This window comes from Vulpes lagopus, chromosome 18 (genome assembly GCF_018345385.1).
Source record: "Vulpes lagopus strain Blue_001 chromosome 18, ASM1834538v1, whole genome shotgun sequence".
Lineage (NCBI taxonomy): Eukaryota > Metazoa > Chordata > Mammalia > Carnivora > Canidae > Vulpes > Vulpes lagopus.
Window position 1 is genome coordinate 25,758,216 of NC_054841.1, and position 23,207 is coordinate 25,781,422.

Genomic DNA, 23,207 nt, shown 5'->3' on the forward strand with positions numbered 1-23,207 from the left:
TAGAGTCCTGCATCGGGCTCCTTGTGGGAAGACTGCTTCTCCCTCTGCCTGTGTCTCTTCCTCTCTGGGTGTGTTCCTCATGAATAAATAAAATCTTTAGGGATTCCTGGTTAGTGGTTTGGCGCCTGCCTTTGGCCCAGGGTGTGATACTGAAGACCTGAGATCAAATCCCAGGTCGGGCTCCGGGTGCATAGAGCCTGCTTCTCCCTCTGCCTGTGTCTCTGCCTCTCTCTCTCTCTCTCTCTCTCTCCCCCCCTGTGTGACTATCATAAGTAAATAAAAATTTTAAAAATAAATAAATAAATAAATAAATAAATAAATAAATAAATAAATAAGATCTTTAAAACAAAGAAGGGGAAGCACCCCCCCCCCCTCCCCGCGGTGGAGCAGCAGTTTAGCGCCGCCTGCAGCCTGGGGCATGATCCTGGGGACCGTGGATCGAGTCCCAGGTCAGGCTCTGCATGGAGCCTCCTTCTCCCTCTGCCTGTGTCTCTGTCTCTCTCTCTCTATGAATAAATAAATAAAATCTTATAAATAAATAAATAAATAAATAAATAAATAATAATCTGAGGATTCTAAGAGCTGCCATACTGGGCAGCCCTGGTGGTGTAGCTGTTTAGCGCTGCCTGCAGCCTGGGGCGTGATCCTGGAGACCCAGGATGGAGTCCCACGACGGGGCTCCCTACACGGAGCCTGCTTCTCCCTCTGGCTGTGTCTCTGCCTCTCTGTGTGTGTCTCTATGAATGGATAAATAAAATCTTAATAATAATAAATAATAATAATAATAAGAGCTGCCATACTTATTCCTGTGGCCAGTGTCCCTTAGCAAAGCTGGAGTTGAACAGCCCTCTGCCCTCTCCCCTAGAGGGTAAGGGAAGAGAGACTATTTTCTGTTTAGCCACAGCCTTGGTGCTGCCCCTCATGGCAGGGGATTCCTGTTACAGCCAGTGCCTTTTTTAATTTTTTTATTTTTTTATTTTTTTATTTTTTACGGCCAGGGCCTTAAACCTCAACTCTACATAGGGAAGCAGTGGAGACAGATTCATCCTTTAAGATGGCAAACCTACAGTATGATTGAAAATGCCAAGTGTTCATATCGTGTTACATAGGATTCTAGTGCTAGGAATCGACCCCAGTTGGTAAAGCTTTAACACCTACGTGCAAGGATGATCACTGCTATCCTGCTTATCATGGCAAAAGATGCAAACAAATGACCAGCAAAAGAAACTGGGTAAATCCCATGCAGCCATACTTCAGGATCCTGGTTGAGAGGCGGTGAATGAGGTATGGACTAGGGAGATGAAGCTGTCTCAAGTGAAAGTCTGTACAATAACACAATCTCAGTTGTTAATATGTTAAAATAGGCATTAAGCCAGGTTTCTCCAGCAGTTCTTTCAAACTGTAAAGTCAGTTCTCTCAGGAGCATAGCTTGTGAGTCAACTATGACAAGCCCATTTACGTTTACAGTCAGATGCTGTTCAAGAAGCATTTCCTCCTTTGAAAATAGCCATTCAAGGACAGCCCCGGTTGCGCAGTGGTTTAGCGCCACCTGCAACCCAGGGCGTGATCCTGGAGGCCCTGGATGGAGTCCCACATCAGGCTCTCTGCATGGAGCCTGCTTCTCCCTCTGCCTGGGTCTCTGCTACTCTTTCTGCATCTCTATGAATAGATAAATAAAACCTTTACAAAAAAAATAGCCATTCAAGTTTTGTCAACCTAAAGTTACTTGCAGAGGCGCCTGGGTGAAGCACCTGCCTTTGGATCCCAGGGTCCTGGGGTTGAGTCCTGTGTCAGGCTCCCTGCTTAGCAGGGAGTCTGCTTCTTCTTATCCCTCTCCATCTCCCTCTTCTTCTTCCTCTCTGTGCCCCTCCCTCTGCTTGCTCTCTCTCTCTGTCTCAAAATCTTTTTTATTTTTAAGATTTTATTTATTTATTCATGAAACACACACACAGAGAGAGAGAGAGAGAGAGAGAGAGAGAGAGAGACAGAGAAAGCGCAGAGACACAGGCAGAGGGAGAAGCAAGATCCATGCAGGAAGCCTGACGTGGGGCTCGATCCCAGATCTCCAGGATCAGGCCCTGGGCCGAAGGCGACGCTAACGACGCTAAACCACTGAGCCGCCTGGGCCGCCCTCAAAATCTTAAAAAAAAAAAAAATGGGGGCACCTGGGTAGGGTCAGTTGGTTAGGGGTCTACCTTTGGCTGAGGTCATGACCCCAGGATCCCTGCTGGATAGGGAGCCTGCTTTTCTCTCTCTGCCACTCCCCCCATTTGTACTCTCTCAAAGAAATAAAATTTTTATAGGGACCCCTGGGTGGCTCAGTGGTTGAGCATCTGCCTTTGGCTCAGAGCATGATCCCGGAGTCTGGGGATCAATTCCCAGGTCGGGCTCCCTGCATGGAGCCTCCTTCTCCCTCTGCCTATGTCTCTGCCTCTCTCTTTTTGTCTCTCGTGAAATAAATAAGAATCTTTAGGAAAAAAATTTAAAAATATTTTGTAAATAGATACTTGTATATGGTAAGAGGTAGGGATCTCATTTTCTCCCTGTAAGGAAAGCCAAACACTTAATGAAGACTATGTCCAAACTCCACTTATTTTATAAAATTCTCCTATATATGTAAAATGCTTCTGGGTATTCTTTTCCTTTTGGTATTTATCCCTTAGCACCACTTTTAATCATCATAGTTCTAGAATAAGTAAGTGTTCATCTATCCTACGGCAAGCCTTCCAACCTTACTTTAAAGTTTCATCAATTTTCTTCTTAAAGGTCTTGAACATCCCTTAGTTCAACCTTTTCTCATTTCTGGTTCCCTCTTCTAGACCCCAGATTTTCCTAGGGAGTTAACTCTGCATTCAAATAAATTTAGAGAGCAGCCCAGTGGCCCAGCGGTTTAGTGCTACCTTCAGCCCAGGGCCTGATCCTGGAGACCCGGGTTTGAGTCCCACGTTGGGCTCCCTGCATGGAGCCTGTTTCTCCCTTTGCTTGTGTCTCTGCCTCTCTCTATTTCTCATGAATAAATAAATAAAATATTTTAAAAATAAATAAGTAAATAAATAAATTTAGATAGCATTTATTTTTGATTCAAGATGAGAGGATTTACAGGTTACCTCCACCATAATCAGAAACTCCTTTTTTAAACTTATTTTTTAATAGAAAAAAATGGGGAGTGCCTGGGTGGCTAAGTTGCCTGGATGTCTGCCTTTGCTTCAGGTCATGATTCCAGGGTCAAGGGACAGAGACCTGTATCAGGCTCCCTGCTGGGAGGGCTGCTGGGTTGGGAATCTGCTTCTCCCTCTGCCTCTCCACTGGCTGGTGCTCTCTTGTTCTCAAATAAAATCTTAAAACAAAAAGACAAATTTTATGGAGCACCTGGCTGGCTTAGGCAGAAGAACATGTGGCTCTTGATCTCAGGGTTGAGTGAGCCCTACGTTGGGTGTACAGATCACTTAAATAGCAAGTAGGATAAATGGGTAAAAATGGTCAAAAGGTACATACTCCTGGTTATAAGAAAGGTAAATCCTAAGGAGGTAATGTACAACATGGTGAGTGAACTATTATATATTTTGGAAGTTGCAGACCGCAGGTCTTAAAAGTTCTCATGTCAAGAAATAAATTGTAACTAGGTGTTATCTATAAAAATAAAGAAATTGCACCCTGAAATTAGCTTTTTAAAAGAGCTACTATCTCCCATAAACCACTTTTTTAAAAACTAGCTATAATTACCTGGTATGGGTTGGAGTCTGCCTATCTCAACAGGATGATGAAGCAAGTCTGCAGACAAAGTAGTCAGCACAAGCAGATCCTCTGGAGTGTCTTAACCCAACAGGTCTATACATCCTGCCACTTCTGTGGGTCCAAGTCAGGTGGGAACAAATGTCTCCAAGAAATATAACAGCATTTCAATCCACATTCTACTCCTTGCTTAGATGCATGGCCTTAGATAATGGCAACAATCCTATCTAATACTGAGCAACTACTCTGTACTCTGCTTATAGCTTAACATATCACATCCTAGGACACATCAGGACACTGGCAAAGGCCACTTTTACCCATGCATCAGAAAGGAGTTTCCGCTATGCTTTCTTTTTTTTTTTTTTTTTCCGCTATGCTTTCTTCCCCCCCCCCCCCCCCCCCGCTATGCTTTCTTTAGGAGCCATGCTCAGCACAGAGAATCCCGGGCAGACAAAGGCCAGACAGCCTGTGCCCATGGAGCTGCCAGCTGGTTTAGGAAGGTGATAGAGAAAAAGCTAGGTGAAAGACAACAGCAAGGTTAGTTCACCCCAAAACCTAAATTGCTCTTCCACTATAGAGACCCTTTTGCCAAGAGTTCAATAGGACAATATTTTGCCATGTTACTGTGCACATTTGTTCAAAATTTTCCGAACCCTATCATCCAGTTGTTGTACACTGTCTCCCACATAACCCAGGACCCAGAAAATCCCTGCCACAGCACCTGCCCTTTCAGGCATCTACCCTGGTTAACTCTTCATTTTTTTTTTTTTAAGATTTCATTTATTTGTGAGACACACACAGAGAAAGAGAGGCAGAGACATAAGCAGAGGGAGAAGCAGGCTCCATGCAGGCAGCCCGACATGGGACTTGATCCTCCATCCCGGGACTCCAGGATCAGGCCCTGGGCTGAAAGCAGGTGCTAAACCGCTGAGCCACCCAGGCATCCCTAACTCCATTTCTTATCACAGCCCAGTTAAGTAGGCTTCCTTCTGCCATGCACCCCTTCAAGGTCTCCTCCAGGTTTTAGAGCCACAGCTATAGAACTCAGGCAGACCAATGCCTTAGTCAAGCTATACAGCACTCATTCGTGGAGCCAGGATGCCAGCAGCCAGTACTATGCTGGCAGGAATACCAGCCAACCAAAAGGGCATCATCCCTTTCCAGGAGCTGGAGGCCTGGGTTTCAGCCCCAGCTGTGGCCCACGCAGGTCCACTTGCAACAGCAAACAAATGCTGCTTCGAAAGAGACTCAACCTCAGAAGGTGGGGCTGCAGAGTAGACAGGAAAGAACAGGTTAGTCTCTTCTAGAGGCCACCACTCCTGTGCTGTAGTCTGGCTAGAGGAGGATACCTGCCTGACCCTGCAAACTCTCCAGTTCCTTTTCCTGCAGCCAGGCCTCTACCTCCCAGGCAGGGCACTGGAAGATCCCCCTGCTCTAGAGAATAAGACAGACCCAAAGGTAGAGAACATCCTTCAGCTTTAGGGAGGCTCAAAGTAAGAGTCACTATCCCACAAAGAAATGTTCCAGTTCAATACCCAAAGTTTTTTTTTTCTTTTAAGATTTATTTATTTATTTATTCCTGAGAAACACACACACACAGAGGTAGAGACACAGGCAGAGGGAGAAGCAGGCTCCATGTAAAGAGCCCGATGTGGGACTCGATCCTGGGTCTTCAGGATCACACCCCGGGCTGCAGGCAGTACTAAACCGCTGCACCTCTGCCCAATACCCAGAGTTTTGATGCTTCTTCTCAATCATGAAGATCATGTTCAAAACTATTTAAAATGAAAAGAGTAAAAAAAAAAAAAAAAAACACCCTCAGAAATATTGGTTTGAGCACTAAACAAAAATATCCTCACGTAGATGTATCAAAAAAAAAAAAACAAGAGGAGGACACAATTGCACATAGAATTTCTGGGACAAGAACTCTTCAAAACCAACAAGGGACACCTGGGTGGCTCAGCAGTTGAGCATCTGCCTTTGGCTCAGGACGTGATCCTGTGATCCAGGAGTTCTTTTTTTTTTTTTTTTTTTTTAAATGATTACCACCGAAAGGCTGGTTAACACATTCATCATCTCACATAGTTATCTTTTGTGTGTGTGTGATGAGAACTTTTAAGATGTACTCTCTTAGCAATTTTTTTTTTTTTTTTTTTTTTTTTTTATTTATGATAGTCACACAGAGAGAGAGAGAGAGGCAGAGACACAGACAGAGGGAGAAGCAGGCTCCATGCACCGGATGTCTCCTCCTTTTTTTTTGAATATTCAAAACAAAAGAGTTCAGCTTTTGCCTTTTCTTTGTATTCTATTCTTTTTTTTTTTTTTAAATTTATTTGGTCCTGAGGACCAGAGACGAGTCCCACATCGGCTCCCTGGATGGAGCTGCTTCTCCCTCTGCCTGTTCTCTGCCTCCTCTATCTTGCTATCATAAATAAAAATTTTAAAAAAAAAAAAAAAAAAAAAAAAAACCTTGACCCACAGATGACTCTCTAACCCATCAATTCTCAATTGTGGAAATCCATTTCTAATCTCCTCCAGTCTTACAGTGGCTACCACTGTCTCCCATACATTTCCAAGACTACAAAGACAATTTTAAAAAAAAGACAATTTTGGGGGTGCTTGGGTGGCTCAGTCAGTTAAGTGTCTGACTGCAGCTCAGGTCATGATCTCAGGGTCATGGGATCAACCTCGGCATCAGGCTCTATACTCAAGAGTATGCTTTTCTCCTTCCCTCTGCCTCTCTCCCCACTTGTGCTCTTGCTCAAATTAATAAAATCTTTTAAAAAATAAATAAGATGGGATCCCTGGGTGGCGCAGCGGTTTGGCGCCTGCCTTTGACCCAGGGCGCGATCCTGGAGACCCGGGATCGAATCCCACGTCGGGCTCCCGGTGCATGGAGCCTGCTTCTCCCTCTGCCTATGTCTCTGCCTCTCTCTCTCTCTCTCTGTGACTATAATAAATAAATAAATAATTAAAAATAAAAAATTAAATAAATAAATAAATAAATAAGATGATTTTCTGAAAATTTTTGAGTTTGATCCCTGAGACCAAACTAAAGCTTAAGAGAAAGTAGAGGTCAGGCAGGGGTTTGCACTAAGGCAGAGCCATAGATGGTAAGGTTTTAATGAATGAAAATCTCTTCAAGGGGAAGTGAGAGACAACTTTGATCAGGCAAGCTGGTAAAAAAATAACAGAAGTCAGTGGTAGCAGATTCCAGAGGATCTCTTCCCCCTGCTCTACAGCTGCTTGAGAAGCCAGGCCCAGGGGTGACCACAATGCTCTCTAAGGAGTGATCAGAATGCTCTCTAAGGACTTCACCAACTGAGTCACCTTTCCTTGCCACACACTACTCCCCTTGGGTTCCGGTCCCTTTTCTTAGAAAGGCCTCCTCCTCCTGTCTACATAGAAATGGAGGCCCCAAACTGAAAGCAAAACATTACCTTGGGACAGTGAAAATGCAGGTGATAACTAGTTTCTTCTTGGCATCTGAAGATGGTAAATTTGATTTTGACTTACATCAAACATTTCTCTGAAAAAAATTTTTTGAATGACATTTTTTGAAATATTTCAATTCCCTACACAAAAATAAATGGCCATCCTCATTCTTTGCTTATTCCCTGGAAAAAACTCAGGAATGGTAACTGGGATTGTGTTTTGTTCAGGAAGTAAATAACCACTTGCCAATATTTGAGTGTTTAGTTTATAACACGCAAAATTTGTTTTTAATGTGTGTGTCTTTTAAATAATCTCTACACCCAACATGGGGTTTGAACTCAACCTGAGATCAAGAGTCCCATGCTCCAAGGCAGCCCGGGTGGCTCAGCGGTTTAACGCCTGCCTTCAGCCCAGGGCCTGATCCTGGAAACCTGGGATCTAGTCCCAGGTCGGGCTCCCTGCATGGAGCCTGTTTCTCCCTCTGCCTGTGTCTCTGCCTCTCTCTCCTCTGTGTATTCTCATGAATAAATAAGATCTGAAAAAAGAAAAAAAAAAAAGTCCCCGCTCTTCCAATTGAGCTAGGCAGGGGCCCCCATAACATGCAACATTTACTGAATTTTTTAATCTATACCAACTCTACTGACATAAACAGCCCCTGCAATTGGCCAATCATCATTGGCCTATTGTACAAATGGAGCAACTGAGGATCAAGCCAGTGATTTATAAATGGAGTGAATTAAGTATGTAAATCCAGGCTTGATTCTAATGTCCAAGCCCCTTTTTTGCCTCAGACGGTAATATAACCCAGTGGATAACAGGTTCTTTACAATCCAGTTGACCCTAAACAATAGGGATTTTAACAACAGGTGTCTTAGATGTTGATTTTTTTCTTAAAGATTTTATTTATTCATGAGACACACAGTGAAAGAAAGAGGCAGAGACACAGGCAGAGGGAGAAGCAGGCTCCATGCAGGGAGCCTGACATGGGACTGGATCTCTGGTCTCCAGGATCAGGCCCCGGGCTGAAGGCGGCGCTAAACTGCTGAGCCACCTGGGCTGCCCCTAGATGTTGATTTTTTTAACAAATATATTGAATATTTTGGAGACTTGCAACAATTTGAAAAAACTGAGATGTTCTATATAGCCTAGAAATACCAAGAAAATTTGGTATTATTATAAATTGGTATTATTATAAAAATGTTAGGTATTATTCTTAGAATAAATCATAGAACACATATAACATGCACAATGTTAATAGGCTGTTTATATTATCTGTAAGGTTTCTTTTTTTTAAATATTTTATTTATTTATTCATGAGAGACACAGAGAGTGGCAGAGGCGGCAGAGGGAGAAGCAGGCTCCCTCCAGGGAGCCCGATGTCACACTCAATCTCAGGACCCTGGGATCACACCCTGAGCCAAAGGCAAAAACTCACCAACTGAGCCACCCAGGCGTCCCTGTTATCTTTAAGGTTTCTGGCTACTCATTTCATTTGGAGACAGTGGACTACTAAGTTTTGGGGGAGTTCTGTTAAACTGGATTTTCAAGTGTGGGGGGTAGATCAATGCCCCTAAACCCTGCATTGTTAAAGAGGATCTCCAGGAAAGGTGATCCACGTTCAGGATCTCTCTGGATTCACCAGGCCACTTCCAGCAGCCACAGCCACAGAACCCCTGCAGAAGGGTTCTTCCCCTCTGGAGGGAAGAACTGTCCTAGGATGGTGGCAGATGCGCAGTGTTTTGAAAAGCCCTACCCACCAAGGCACAGAATCAACTGAACCGGCCCAGCACCTCAGTCCCATCAACTAAAAAAGGTATCATCCCCCACAAGAAGAGACACAAATCTGCACATCACTTTACAAAGAAAAGGATGGTCTCCAAATGAAATGAGCAATTCAGTACTTCTCTGGTCCACCAAGAAATTTAGAAATCAACCTCAATTCATGATTTAAAATCTCACTGGACAGCCCCGTTGGCGCAGCGGTTTGGCGCCCCCTGCAGCCCAGGGCATTATCCTGGAGATCCAAGATCCAGTCTTCTGTCGGGCTCCCTGCATGGAGCCTGCTTCTCCCTCTGCCTGTGTCTCTGCCTCTCTCTCTGTGTCGCTCATGAATAAATAAATAAAATTTTTAAAAAATAAAAAAAACCTCACTAAAACAACCTCACCAACACAAGGATTCTATCCAGAGCTGTGACCCTGTACCTATTAAGGGCTGGAGAAGGATAGGATTACTTGTCATGGTATAGAGGACCCAAGAGGAGTTAAGAGATTTAATAAGGACCAGCTCTGATGAAATTGGAAAAGGTTTCTGAGCCTGAAGGCAGGAGAGCTGGCATGAGATCTGGTCTGAGACAAAGAAATCCTAAGGTAAGTTTTCCAGGAAGGAGAACTTGCTCAAACCCCAAATAGGAAGCAGGTCCCTGGGCTGCAATGGAGGGTGACAGGCATCATTGGGTTGCAAGTCCCACGTGGCTGGCGGAAGGACTGGAAGGGAAGTAGCTTCCCCCAAACCCACCTCCCTTGCTCCTCCCTTTCACCCCCTGCAGCTCTCAGATACTCTCCTCCCCTCCTAGCTTTTGGGGGTGGGGGGGCATGACTGGTTTTAAGGAACAGGATGCAGCCAGCCCCAATGCCTTTGTCTGAGCCCCCTCCACCCCAACAAAGAAAGGTAATGACCTCACTTAGCTCTGCAAGCATGCCTCCAAGGTAGACATCAAGCTTCTGGGGGTGTGGGAGGTAAAAACGGCCCCATCCCATAAAATAACCCTGGATCCTTTCAAAAATGGAACAAAGGCGCTCCTTCCTGCCAACTCCCAAGTTGAGGACAATGATTTGGAAATGCGTTCATACTGAGAGGAATAGAGTACCTAGGAGGAAGGCAGGATAGGCAGGGCAGCAGCAGTCCCTCCCTTCATCCCCAATTCTCATTAATGGCTATCCTAAACAGAGGGGCTATTGGTAAACTAATACAGAGGTCAACATTCATCACCTGCTATGCCAGGCATTATCTTATCAAGCCCTTACCCAAACCTAGTCTGGTAGGGGCCTTTTTATACCCATCACACATCTAAGGAACATGGAACATTAGAGGTTAAAATCATACATAAAACTGATTGCATTTTTATACAACTGGGGTTATTAGTAAATCATTCCTATTTCACAGATGTTATAACTAAGGCATAGAGAGAAATGGACTTGCTGGGACAGACTGAAATACATGCAAAGACCTGTGGGTGCTCGGAACAGGGCAGCCACCTTACCTCCCAAGGATGCCAACAGTGGCCGACTTTATTGAGTGATTATACTGTATGCCAGCCCTATAAAATAGTTACCATCATTTCCACCCTGGAAAAATTATGGCAGCCTTGATACCGCAATGGTGGGGGCTCAAGAAGCCACAGCAGGTGCTGGGGAGGAGGGCAGAGGTAGGCTCAGTGTCCCGAGCCTTCAGGTGGAGAGATATCCCTCTCCGGGAAACCTACCACAGTCCAAACCCACAAAACCCCGAAATCAGGATGCAGTTCAAAATTCATCCTCTGTCCTTAATTCTCTATTTCATGCACCCTTTCAGCTTGGCGTGGGGGGGGGGGGGGGTCACCGGGAAGCACAAGGGCCCGGTCTCTCAGGCCAGGGGATAAGGGGGGAAAGGCAAGCTAGAGGTAGAAGCACAGGCGTGGGGCAGGGCGCAGGCGGCTGCCCTGCTCTGCCACAGGTGAGTGAACCCAGCAGGGAAAGCCGGAGCCCACGAGCCGCTCCCTGCCGCGAACTCGCTACGTCCGCCCCGGGGTCTGTCCCGGCTCCCAACTTTTAGTCCTGCCGAGGGGGACTCAGCATCTACCCTCCAACAATCACAGGGGCAAGGAAGCGGTGCTTCTGGGAGGTGGCGCTACAGGTCGAGACCTCAGTTTGTGGAGTTTGGAAAGTGGGACCAGCTTCATCCCGAAGAGGGGGGGGAATGGAAAGTGAGCCCCCAGGGCAGGCAGCGTGACCGCGACAGGGCGGCGCCACCTCGGCCCGGCTCCTCCCCGGCCAGGTGTGCACCGGGAGAAGCCAGCCGCTCCCGAGGGGGTCCTGGCAGCCCCGCCCGGCAGCCCCTCTGCGGGAGGCCCCGAGACCCCGAGACCCCGAGACCCCGCTCTGGGGCGCGCCCCGGCCCACCCGCTCGCCCGCACCGCGTCCGGTAGCGCTCCTCGCCCCGGGAAGGGGGGTAAATGGTCCCTCGCTTGAACCCACGGGTCCGAGTCCTAAGCGACGGACGCCACCTTCCCCCGCCTCGACGGAGGCTCCCTCCGAGCGTGCGGCCAGGTAAGGACACCCTCGCCCCTCCGACTGAGCGCAACATCTTCGCGCTTCCCTTCCGACCGAGAGGGACACGTCCTCCCCTGGACCCCAGACCCCGCGAAGGCCACCCGGGCTTCCTCCCTGGGGACGCACCCCTCTCCCGGGCTGCTGGGGCTGCGGCGGGCCTCCCTCCCACCCGTGCCCCCTGCCCCTGCCCCGGGGGTGCGGGCGCCGCGCCGCGCCAGGCGAGCCGGAGCCGCTCTCCGGCCGGAGGGGAGCCGCGGCCCCTGACGTCCCCGGCGGAGGGTCCCTCCCCGCAGCCCCGGCAGCCCGCGGCCGCCCCTCCCCCACCACGCCCCGGACTCCGCACGCACGAGCCTCCCGGGGCCGCGGCGCGCTCACCTGCCGAGAGCCAGGCTCGGGCGCCGCTCCGCGGTCGGGCCGCGGGCCGCTGCAGGCTGGCGGGGGGCCGGCGGGCGGCCGCGCGGGGCGCTGGGCTCGCGAATCTCCGGCGCCGATCGCCGCGCTACGTTTACTTGGGCCGCTTAACCCCCGCGCTGCCGGCCGGGCGCGGCGGCCGCCCGCTCTGCGGCCTGCCAGCGGGCCGGTGGCGTCCGTCGGGGGGCGCTCGGGGCGTCCACGCGGGCGGCGGGCGGCGGGCGGCGGGCGGCGGGCGGCGGGCGGCGGCCGCGGCGCGGGGAGGGGCGGCGGCCGCGGAGGGCAGCGCAGGCCGGGCCGGGCAGCGAGCGGGTGGGGAGGGGGCGGCGCCGAGGCCCCTTGTAGCCCCGGCGCCGCTCTCGCCCCGCCCCCAGCCGGGGGCGCCCCCGCCGCAGCCACTCAGCGCGCGGCCCGGGCGGGGGGGGCGGCGGGGTGGGGACGAGGGAAATTTGAAATCGCTGCGGACCTCCCCGGCCCTCCTCCGCGGGCGCCGCCCCCGCCCCCGCCCCCGCCGCCGCCGCCGCCGCCGCCGAGGTACGCCCGCGGCTCACCCGCCCCGGGGGCTGCTCGGGGCTGCTCGGGGCTGCTCGCCGCCGTGCCCCCTACGCACACCCACGGGGGCGGCCCGCGGCCCCCGACCCCCGACCCCCGACCCCCGACCCCCGACCCCCGCCCCCGGGCCCCGCACGCGCGTTCTGGGCGCGGCCAGCGGGAGGCGCCCCCCCCCGGAGCCACGCGGCGGCCGCGGCTCCCCGCTGCTCCCACCTGGGCGCGGCGGCCCAGCCCCTCCGCGCCCCGGACCCTCGGAGCGGCCCTTCCCCCCACAGGGCCCCGCAGGGCCTTTGTCCTCCATCTTGAGGGGCCGGGAGAGCGGCCCGAGCGGGGGCGGCGGCGGATCTTGGGCGCCCGCGCTCCGGGTCCGGCGGCAGGTCCCGCAGCGGGACGAGCCCGGGGCTCTCTTGGTGTCGGGGCCGCTGCGCTCCAAGAGCGCTCAACGACCTGAAACCGCGCTGCCCAATGTTTCTCCTCCTTGGCACGGACATTCGTGTCCTTTTGTCCGCTCATTGCGTGTCTTCCACACATGAGCCCGAGCGCAGGGCCTCGGCGTGTCTCAGCACACAGGAGATGCCTGACAAACGCTTGCTGGGGGAATGAATGAAAGAACAAATGAATGAGGACGGGATGGCCCACAAGGCCCTGGAGGAGCTGGCTCCCGTCTACCCTTCTAGGCATTTCCCGTCCTCCTCCCTCCCCCACTTCACTCCACCTTCTCCCCTCTGCTGTTCCTGAAACCCATCCAGCATGTTCCTGGACATTCCTCGTCCAGAGAACTCTGCTGGGCCCGGCTCTCATCCTTCTGCTCTCTCCCAAAACGTCACTGTCTAGAGATGCTTTTCCTGGCCACCCCACCTAATAGTCTCCCCCCTCCATCCCTCCTGATGTCATTCCCTTTGTAGCCTGCAGAGCTATCTCATTTTTTAAAAGATTTTATTCTTGGGGCAGCCCCCGTGGCTCAGCGGTTTAGCACCTGCCTTCAGCCCAGGGCCTGATCCTGGAGACCCAGGACAGAGTCCCAGGTCGGGCTCCCTGCATGGAGCCTGCTTCTCCCTCTGCCTGTGTCTCTGCCTCTCTCTGTGTGTCTCTCATGAATAAGTAAATAAAATCTTTTTTTTTTTTTTTTTTTTTTTTATTTATGATAGTCACAGAGAGAGAGAGAGGCAGAGACACAGGCAGAGGGAGAAGCAGGCTCCATGCACCGGGAGCCTGACGTGGGATTCGATCCCGGGTCTCCAGGATCGCGCCCTGGACCAAAGGCAGGCGCCAAACCGCTGCGCCACCCAGGGATCCCGTAAATAAAATCTTAAGAAAAAAAAAGATTTTATTTCTTTATTTGAGAGAGGGAGTGAGCATGAGGCAGGAGGAGAGGCAAAGGGAGAGGGAGAAGCAGATTCAGCCAGATATAGGGCTCCATCCCAGGACCCCAAGATCATGACCTGAGCCAAAGGCAAATGCTTAACCAACTAAGCCGCACCAACAACCTATGCAGAGTTATTTCAAATTATTTGGGATATTTCCTTGTTTACATCTTTATTTTTCTTGTTTTTTCTTTCTTTCTTGTTACACATACACTATAAACCATATTCCATAAGGGCAGAAACCACGTCTATCTTGTTCCAAGCTGTATTTTCAGTGCCCATAGGAGTTCAATACAAGTTTGTTGAATGAATTAATGAACACAGATTTCCTGCCTCCAGGGCTCCAGCACTCAGAATAATAGCTTTCTCCCTTCATCTCCTACCAGGTATTTGCAAATAACTAAATGGCAAATTCTCTGGAAGTTGTAAACATTTTTTTAAGATTATTATTTATTTGAGAGAGAGTGAGAGAGAGAAAGAACAGAAGCAGGGGAAGGGAGAAGGAGAAACAGGCTCCCCATGGACCAAGGAGCCTGAGGCAGGGCTTGATCTGAAGACCCCTGAATCATGACCTGAGCAGGAGGCTGACACTCAACTGACCACTGCAAACAAACATTTCTAAACCTATTGGAACTTGCTCTACCTAGGAACCTGGATGGAAGTTAAGGAAATATGAAAGTGAGAAGGGAGAGCCTTCTGTGAATGAGCAGTGCAAACTTCTTGGCCTCTGCCACAAACATCCAAAATTAGGTCCCTGTCAGTCCATGTAGGAAGAAGGGGATCTCTCAAGAGGGCCTGTGGCTTGTCCCCATAATCTGAGATATGCCTTTAGGGGAAAGAAATATGTAAGCTGCTGGGCCTGTTTTCTGATCCATAAGCCAAGACCTGCCATGTGGCAAAAGATGTCTGTATCACTGGGAATGCCTGGAAGGCCTAGTTCAGATGCCAAAGGGTTGGGTTTCCCTGGACATGGCAGATGTTTCTTGGGACAACAGACCACTGAACTTCAGGAAGAAAAAGGAGAGGGTCTCAATGAACAAGTGTTCTTGGGATCCCTGGGTGGCGCAACGGTTTGGCGCCTGCCTTTGGCCCAGGGCGCAATCCTGGAGACCCGGGATCGAATCCCACGTCGGGCTCCCGGTGCATGGAGCCTGCTTCTCCCTCTGCCTGTGTCTCTGCCTCTCTCTCTCTCTCTCTCTCTCTCTGTGTGTGTGTGTGGGGGGGGGTGACTATCATAAATAAAAATTAAAAAACAAAAACAAAAAAATGAACAAGTGTTCTTGAGTCCTATCATTTGGCAAGGAGGGTGAATGCCAGGAGAATGGGTGAAAGAAAAATGGTGTGATGTCAAATAAGCAAATAAGAGAATAAAGGGTGGGGACGCCTAGGTGGCCTAGTGGATGAAACATCTGCCTTTGGCTCAGGGAGTGATCCCAGGATCCTAGAATCAAGTCCCACATCGGGCTCCCTATAGGGAGCCTGCTTCCTCCCTCTGCCTGTGTCTCTGCTTCCCTCTCTCATGAATAAATAAATAAAAATCTTAAATAATAAAAAAAAGAATATCAGGTGTGGATCAATCAGGGAAGAAGATAAAATGGAGACAGGATTGATGCAGCCAGGCAAAGACCTCGGTCAGGATTCAGCTTGTGGATGGCATGTAGTAGGGAGAGCCAAGACACTAGCAACTGAGGAGGGGAGAAATAAATAATAGGGGGCCAGGTCTTATAGGATCTAGTAAGCCATGGCAGGGATTTCGGATGTCACCATTTAAGCCATGATTTGACCCAGATGTTAAAACAGATCCAAACAGGGAGGTAGGATCTGATCTGGAAAATTGTGGATGGTAGCCTGGACCATGGTGGGAGCAGGAGAGGAAGAAAGTGACTGAATATAGAATACATTGTGGAGATTGGGCCTTGTGGTGCCAATGGCTCTAGGGGTAAAGGAAGGGATGGCATCAAGGATGGCCCCTAGAATTTTAGCCTGAGCACCTGGGTGAAGGGTGGTGCATTTACCTAAATGAGAAAAGTTTATACAATGTGGATTTGGAGAGGAGCTCAGCAGGTGCTGCCTTGGTCACATGAATGTGGAGTCACACTGTGGTCTGGGCTGGTACCTAGGTCCCCTGACTCTGTCCAATGTTCCTCTCACTGTCTGGGTGGTAGAGCATGCCATCTACATCTTCCATACCACATTCCCTCCTCCAGTACTCATTCTCAGAGAAAAGGATCCCATGTCCTAGAAAGGGACTTTTCATCTGACACTGTAGTTTGAATACCCCCTCCAAGATTGAGTAAATCAGATAAATCACCTAGTGTCTCTAAGCCTCAGTTTCCTCAACCAGACAGAGAGAATACTTCATTGCCACTGGGAACAATGAATGAACCATGAAAACACTGGTGTTGGATTACCCAGATGGGCAGACAAGGCTCCAGCCCCCAAATAAATATTTTTATGAAAGATTTTGGTTTTCCCCCACCCCGTACTCCCCAAGATTTTGCTTTTTGGTGTCTAAAAAACCATATAGCCCAGGCACCTCTCTAGCTCAGTCAATAGTACAACTCTTGATCTGCAGGTCTTGAGTTCAAGCCCCATGTTGGTGGGTATAGAGCTTACTTGATAAAAATAAAAAATAAATGAAAAACCATATAGGGGCAGCCCCAGTGGCGCAGCGGTTTAGCGCCGCCTGCAGCCCGGGGCGTGATCCTGGAGACCCGGGATCAAGTCCCACATCGGGCTCCCTGCATGGAACCTGCTTCTCCCTCTGCCTGTGTCTCTGCCTCTCTCTCTAGCTGTGTCTCTATGAATAAATAAATAAAATCTTAAAAAAAAAAAAAAAGAAAAACCATATAGCTGTTACTAAACACACAAACACACAAAGGCAGTGGAGAACATGGAAGGTTAGAAAGAGAACCTATGTTTCTAGATTGATTTCAAGTCTTCCCATGGTTGCACAGAAGTGCAACAGTGTTTAAAAATTTATTGTAACAGGGGCGCCTAGCTAGCTCAGTCAGTAGAGTGTGGGACTCTTGATCTCTGGATTGTGAGTTCAAGGCAAACATTGAATATAGAGATTATTTTAAAATAAAGCCTTGGACAGCCCTGGTGGCGCAGCGGTTTAGCGCTGCCTGCAGCCCAGGGCGTGATCCTGGAGACCTAGGATCCAGTCCCACGTCGGGCTCCCTGCATGGAGCCTGCTTCTCCTCTGCCTGTGTCTCTGCCTCTCTCTCTCGCTCTGTGTCTCTCATGAATAAATAAAATAAAATCTTTAAAAATAAAATAAAATAAAGCCAAAATAAAATAAAATAAAATAAAATAAAATAAAATAAAATAAAATAAAGCCTTAGATAGTAATAACAGCAACAACAACAAAATAAAATCTTTAAAAGTAAATAACAGGGACACTTGGGTGGCTCAGTGGTTGAGCATCTGCCTTGGGCTCAGGATGTGAATCTGAGTCCAGGGATCAAGTCCCACATTGGGTTCCCTGTGAGGAACCTGCTTTTCCCTCTTTTTTTTTTTTTTTTTTTAAGATTTTATTTATTTATTCATGAAAGACACACAGAGAGAGGGAGGCAGAGACACAGGTAGAGGGAGAAGCCTGCTCCATGCAAGGAGCTCGATGTGGGACTCAAACCTGGGAATCTGGGATCATGCCCTGAGCCAAAGGCAGACACCCAACCACTGAGCCACCCAGGCATCCCCTGCTTTTCCCTCTGCCTATGTCTCTGCCTCTCTCTGTCTCTCATGAATAAAAAAATAAAAATCTTTAAAAATTAAAAAATTAAAAAATTAAAATTAAAAAATAATAAGTAAAAATAAAAATTTATCATAACAGATCATAATCATTCTACTCATGATGATAATCAATGTTTATTAAAGAGACAACAAAAATTCTGTGATTAAAGGTCATTTGTTTCGTCATCTGAAAAAAAAAAACATAGATAAGGGAATGTCCTTGCTCTTAGGAAATAAACACTAAAGTATTTAGAGGTAAAGGGGCACACTGTCACCAATTTGCCCTTTTTTTTAAAAGGGTTTTTTTTTTTTTAGTTTTTATTTATTCATGAGAGACACACAGAGAGAGGCAGAGACACTGGCAGAGGAGGAAGCAGGCTCCCTATGGGAGAGCCTGATGTAGGACTTGATTCCAGGACCCCAGGATCATGACCTAAGCCAAAGGCAGATGCTCAATCACTGAGCCACTCAAACACCCACCAATTTGCCCTTAAATGATTCCAAAACAATAATAAGTGTACTTAAATGAGATGGGGAATGTAAAGCAGAGATGCCTGGAAGGCTCAGAGGTTGAGCATCTGCCTTTGGCTCAGGACATGATTCCGGAGTCCTGGGTTCAAGTCTCACATCAGGCTCCCTGAATGGAGCCTGCTTCTCCCTCTGCCTGTGTCTCCGCCTCTCTCTGTGTGTCTCTCATGAATAAATAAAATTTTAAAAAAGAAGAAGAGTGTAAAACAAATGGAGCAAAATGTAAATATTATTTTAAAAATTTTTTAAAGATTTTATTTATTTATTCATGATAGACAAGGAGAGAGAGAGAGAGAGGCAGAGACACAGGCAGAGGGAGAAGCGGGGCTCCATGCAGGGAGCCCAACATGGGACTCGATCCCAGGTCTCAAGGATCACGCCCTGGGCTGAAGGCAGTACCAAACCGCTGAGCAACCCGGACTGCCTGCAAAATGTAAATAAAAGGAAAATCTGGTTAAAAAGACTTTCATTCATGAGTTCCTCCTACTAGTCTTACAACTCTTCTATAAACAAGGGATAATATCAAATTTAAAAAGCCCCCCAAAATTAATATTAAAAAAATAAACCACACAGGGGCACCTGGCTGGCTCAGTTGGCAGAGCATGTACTTGAGCCCCACATTGGGCATGGAGCCTACTTAAAGTTTTAGGGGCACCTGGGAGGTTCAGTTGGTTAAGCGTCTGACTTTTGATTTTAGCTCAGGTCTTCATCTCAGGGTGGTGAGGTCAAGCCCTGCCTTGGGCTCTACACCAGGCATGGTGCCTACTAGTTAACTAGTTAACCAGTTAATTAAAATACTAAAAATTAAAAAAAAAAAATTAAGGGGTTCCTGGCTGGCTCAGTAAGTAGAGCATGCAACTCTTGATCTTAGAGTTGTACGTTCAAGTCCCCCACTGGGTATAGAAATTACTTAAAAATAAAACCTAAAGGGATGCCTGGGTGGCTCAGCTGTTGAGACCTGCCTTTGGCCCAGGGCGTGATCCTGGGATCCAGTCCCACATAGGGCTCCCTGCATGGAGCCTGCTTCTCTCTCTGCCTGTGTCTCTGCCTCTCTCTCTTTGTCTCTCATGAATAAATAAATAAAATCCTTAAAAAAATAAAATAAAACAAATTAAAAAAAAAAAAAAGAAAGAAAAAAACCCCCCATAAACAGGGATGCCTGTGTGGCTAGGCAGTTGAGCATCTGCCTTTGGCTCAGAGCGTGGTCCCCGAGTCCCGGGATCGAGTCCCACGTTGGGCTCCCTGAATGGAGCCTGCTTCTCCCTCTGTCTGTGTCTCTGCCTCTCTCTCTCTTTGTCTCTCATGAATAAATAAATAAATCCTTTAAAAAAATAAATGTTAAAAAACTATAAATACATACATCCTTCATGCCTTTGTGCCAATCAACACATCAATGGACTTCTATCCACATCTTGGTTAAAATTCGTGCTGAATTCCACCACCATTTTTTTCAGCTCTCAGAGCAGCTACAGGTTTTAATAATGTGCAAAGTGCTAAGCTGTTTGCTTGTTGCATAATAAGTACCTCGTATGTGGTAGGTATTTTTATGAGCAGGTGATTTCATCTTTCTATTCATCACCTATAAAATGGAGGTAGTAAGAGTACTTACTTCATAGGATTGTTGTGAGAATCGCATGAGTTAATACATTTAGAGCATTTTGAACCATGACAACCATAAAAGTGCTTATTAAATTTTTAAAAATTGTTACTGGGTGCCTGGCTGGCTCAGCTGAAAGAACCTGCGACTCTTGATCTCAGGGTTATGAGTTCAGGTCCCATGTTGGGCAAAGAGATTACTGAAATAAGAACTTTTTAAAAATACGTTATTATTAAAAATATATATGTGTGTGTGTTATTATTAATAAGGAATTCATGCTGCTTTCCTCCCTGGCTGTCTCAGCTGTTGGCAGGTGTGGAGAGGAGCACCCCGCTGCTCCTCAGCATCACAGAACCCTGGCCCTTGGGATCCTGGCTGCCAAGGCAAGCCCAGTTCACCTCTGGATTTACAAGCAGCATCTAGGATGATGAGCCCCACTTTACAGTCAAGGAAACTGAGGCTGCCCAAGGTAAGGAGGTTTGCCTGAAAGCCATTACTGTAGGTTGGTGGCAGAACAGCAACTAGACTCCCAGCTCGACCCCCACCCCACCCCCATTCGGCGTGTGCTATGCTAAGGAGTTTGAGCCTCAGTCAACTCCCAGTCTGATTGGAATAATAATAATAGTAATGCCTACTTCCGGCAGTGACTGCAGGGATCCGCAGAGCTCGTGTATGTGAAAGAACCCTATTGTAAAGTACTCTTTCTTCATTTCAGTGTCATTGGAGGCCACGTTCATTTGCAAAGTGGGTTCCTCACCTTTCATTTTCAACAGGAACACCCAGACCACTCAACCTTAGTCCACCCATAGAAGGAATTCTTTTATGCCTTTTATTTCTTTTATGCCTTTTTAAACCTAAAAAGGGGCCATTGAAAGATCTGCTTTAAATATACCTGCCTAGACAAGTACTCAGAGAGTGGCCAGGTATTATTCATTACTTATTATTAAATAAGCATGTTAGTAGCAGCCATCAAGAGAATAACCATGTGCCAGACACTCTGCTGAGCGTTTTACACATATTACGCACTGATTCTTGCGGTAGCTTATGAAGTAGAAAGGACTGTTATCTCCATTTTACACATGGGGAAACAGGCTCACAGAGGCAGAATAATTATTCGAAGTCATACTGTCAGGAAGTGTGCTGAGAGCTAGGATTAAATTCTAAGCTATGGTCTTAACCACTTTGCTACCCTGTAAAAGGTTTAGCATGTTTCCTAGGAGGTGACCCTGGTAAGCCCTCTATGGATCCTACATCTCCCTAAGAGTCCTTTGCTCACTGCACAGTCCCACTGACTTTCCTTTGCCTGGGGAGGTGAGTATGCCCCTACCCTCTGAGTCAGGAAAACTCTATCCTGAGGCTTTGCTCTTAGCATCTTCCATCTTCTCTTTTCTCTCCCTGGGGTAGGGAACAATAGAGAAATGCCCTGGGGTGGACATGGAAGTTAGGATAGGAAGTAGGCTAGCCTTCTCCTGGTCCTGTGCCTCTCTCCATCCCCTACAGAAGCAGTTCTTGGCAGCCCAGGTGGCTCAGCAGTTTAGCGTCACCTTCAGCCCAGGGCGTGATCCTGGAGACCCAGGATCGAGTCCCAAGTCAGGCTCCCTGCCTGGAGCCTCTTTCTCCCTCTGCCTGTGTTTATGCCTCTCTCTGTATGTGTCTCTCGTGAATAAATAAATAAAATCTTAAAAAAAAAAAAAAAAAAGAAGAAGTTCTTTCCTTGCTACTGACCCTGAAGAGGATGCCTTAGTGGAGGAAGGCCTAGATATTTATTGAATTTATTGAACCACCTTCCAGGTGCTGTGGTAAGGACTGGGGATAAGACAGACAGCAAAAAAGGACTCAGTCCTTGGTCTGCCCTCCTGGAGCTTACAACTGAGTAGGGAAACAGATACTAATTAAATTGATTTCATGAGCAATTATGAGGTTTCAGTTATGTTAAGTGCTAAGGAGACAAGGACAGGGTAAATAAGAGGAAGTGTTTTAGGTCATGGGGCCTGAGAAATCTTCCCTGAGAAAGTAATGGTCCAACAGAGCTCTAAGGGGACACAGGCTACAGGGTGGAGGGAAGTGTGTTCTAGGAAGTGGAATAGCACTTGCTAAGGTCCTGGACCATAAGGAACTGAGGGGGAGGCCTGTGAGGCTGGAGCATGCAGGTGGAGAGAAAGAATCTGGTGCAGAAGGCAGGGCCCAGGTCATAAGACCTTAAGAAATGAAGTCATTGAAGGTTTTTCAGCAGACAGGTTAGTAAGGTGATGAAATGTAAATAAAGCATTTTGCATAGTGTCTAGCACAATGGTAGCTGATAGAAGACAAAAAAAAAAAAAGCCTTCCCTTCATTCTGGAATAGTTTCTGTATCTATAGATAATGTTTTATCCTAATTTCTCTAGACATCAAGGGAATGAATGCTCAAGTTATTTATTATCATTATTATTCATAATACTATTACTCCTAATTTGCTTCCCCTGAATTGCTTAGAGAGATAATTTTTTAATGATATATTTATTTGAGAGAGAGAGAGAGAAAGATGAGTGTGTGTGTGTGTGTGTGTGTGTGCGCGCGCGCGTGCATGTACACAGGGACACAGGAAGGGGCAGGGGAGAGGGAGATACAGATGCCCCTCTGAGCAGGGAGTTGGATGCAGGCTCCATCTCACGAACCTGAGATCATAATCTGAGCTGAAAATCAAGAGTCAAAAAATTAAATTAAATTAAATTAAATTAAAAAATAAAAAAAAATTAAAAAATGAAAATCAAGAGTCATAGGCTTAACCAACTGAGCCAAACAGGCACCCTGGACATAATTTTTATTTTTTTTATTTTTTAAGATTTTATTTATTTATTCACGAGAAACACAGAGAGAGAGGCAGAGACACAGGCAGAGGGAGAAGCAGGCTCAATGCCGGGAGCCCGACTCTGGACTTGATCCCGGGACTCCAGGATTGCATCCGGGGCCGAAGGCAGGCGCCAAACCACTGAGCCACCCAGGGATCCCCAGCATGCGTTATTCTTGAGAGAATATCCCTCCTTTTTTTTTTTTTTATTAAGATTTATTTATTTTTAAGATTTTATTTAAGGAATCGCTATACCCAATATGAGGCTTGAACTTGACCCTGAGAACAAGAGTTGCATGCTCTTCTGACTGAGCCAGTCCCCCTCCTCCATATTTTTATGATGATTAACCAACTGAACCACCCAGGTGTCCTACATTCCTCCTCACATGTATATACATTTCTAGTTTTTACAGTTTACTATTCTTTTCTTTTTTCTTTTTTTAATCCATGAGAGACACACACAGAGAGGCAGAGATACAGGAAGAGGGAGAAGAAGGCTCCCTGTGGAAAGCCTGATGCGGGACTCGATTCCAGGACCCCGGGACCACACCCTGAGCCAAAGGCAGACACTCAATGGAGCCATCCAGGCGTCCATATTGTGGAAAATATCCTAACATTCAGCCAAGTTGAAAGAATTTATGGGGAACCCTCTTACCCCTACCACCCAGATTTTGCTGTTAACATTTTGTGCATCTGTCCATCTATCCATTTTAT

The 23,207-nt window shown here is 47.6% G+C and overlaps 1 protein-coding gene and 1 long non-coding RNA gene across 2 annotated transcripts in view; one reads left to right on the plus strand and one right to left on the minus strand.

Annotated features, from left to right (window-relative positions):
• Window positions 1–11,966, minus strand: part of DNMT3B (DNA methyltransferase 3 beta) — a 45,008-nt gene extending 33,042 nt beyond the window's left edge. Inside the window, exon 1 of the mRNA XM_041733281.1 lies at window positions 11,851–11,966. The gene's annotated coding sequence lies outside the window, so the exon portion shown is untranslated. The remainder of the gene's footprint in view (window positions 1–11,850) is intronic.
• On the plus strand, window positions 10,823–21,223 carry LOC121478322. Its single transcript, XR_005984452.1, has 3 exons — window positions 10,823–11,472; window positions 19,969–20,134; window positions 21,166–21,223. It is a non-coding gene; the product is annotated as an uncharacterized LOC121478322 (long non-coding RNA).
• Window positions 21,224–23,207: the final 1,984 nt, after the last annotated feature.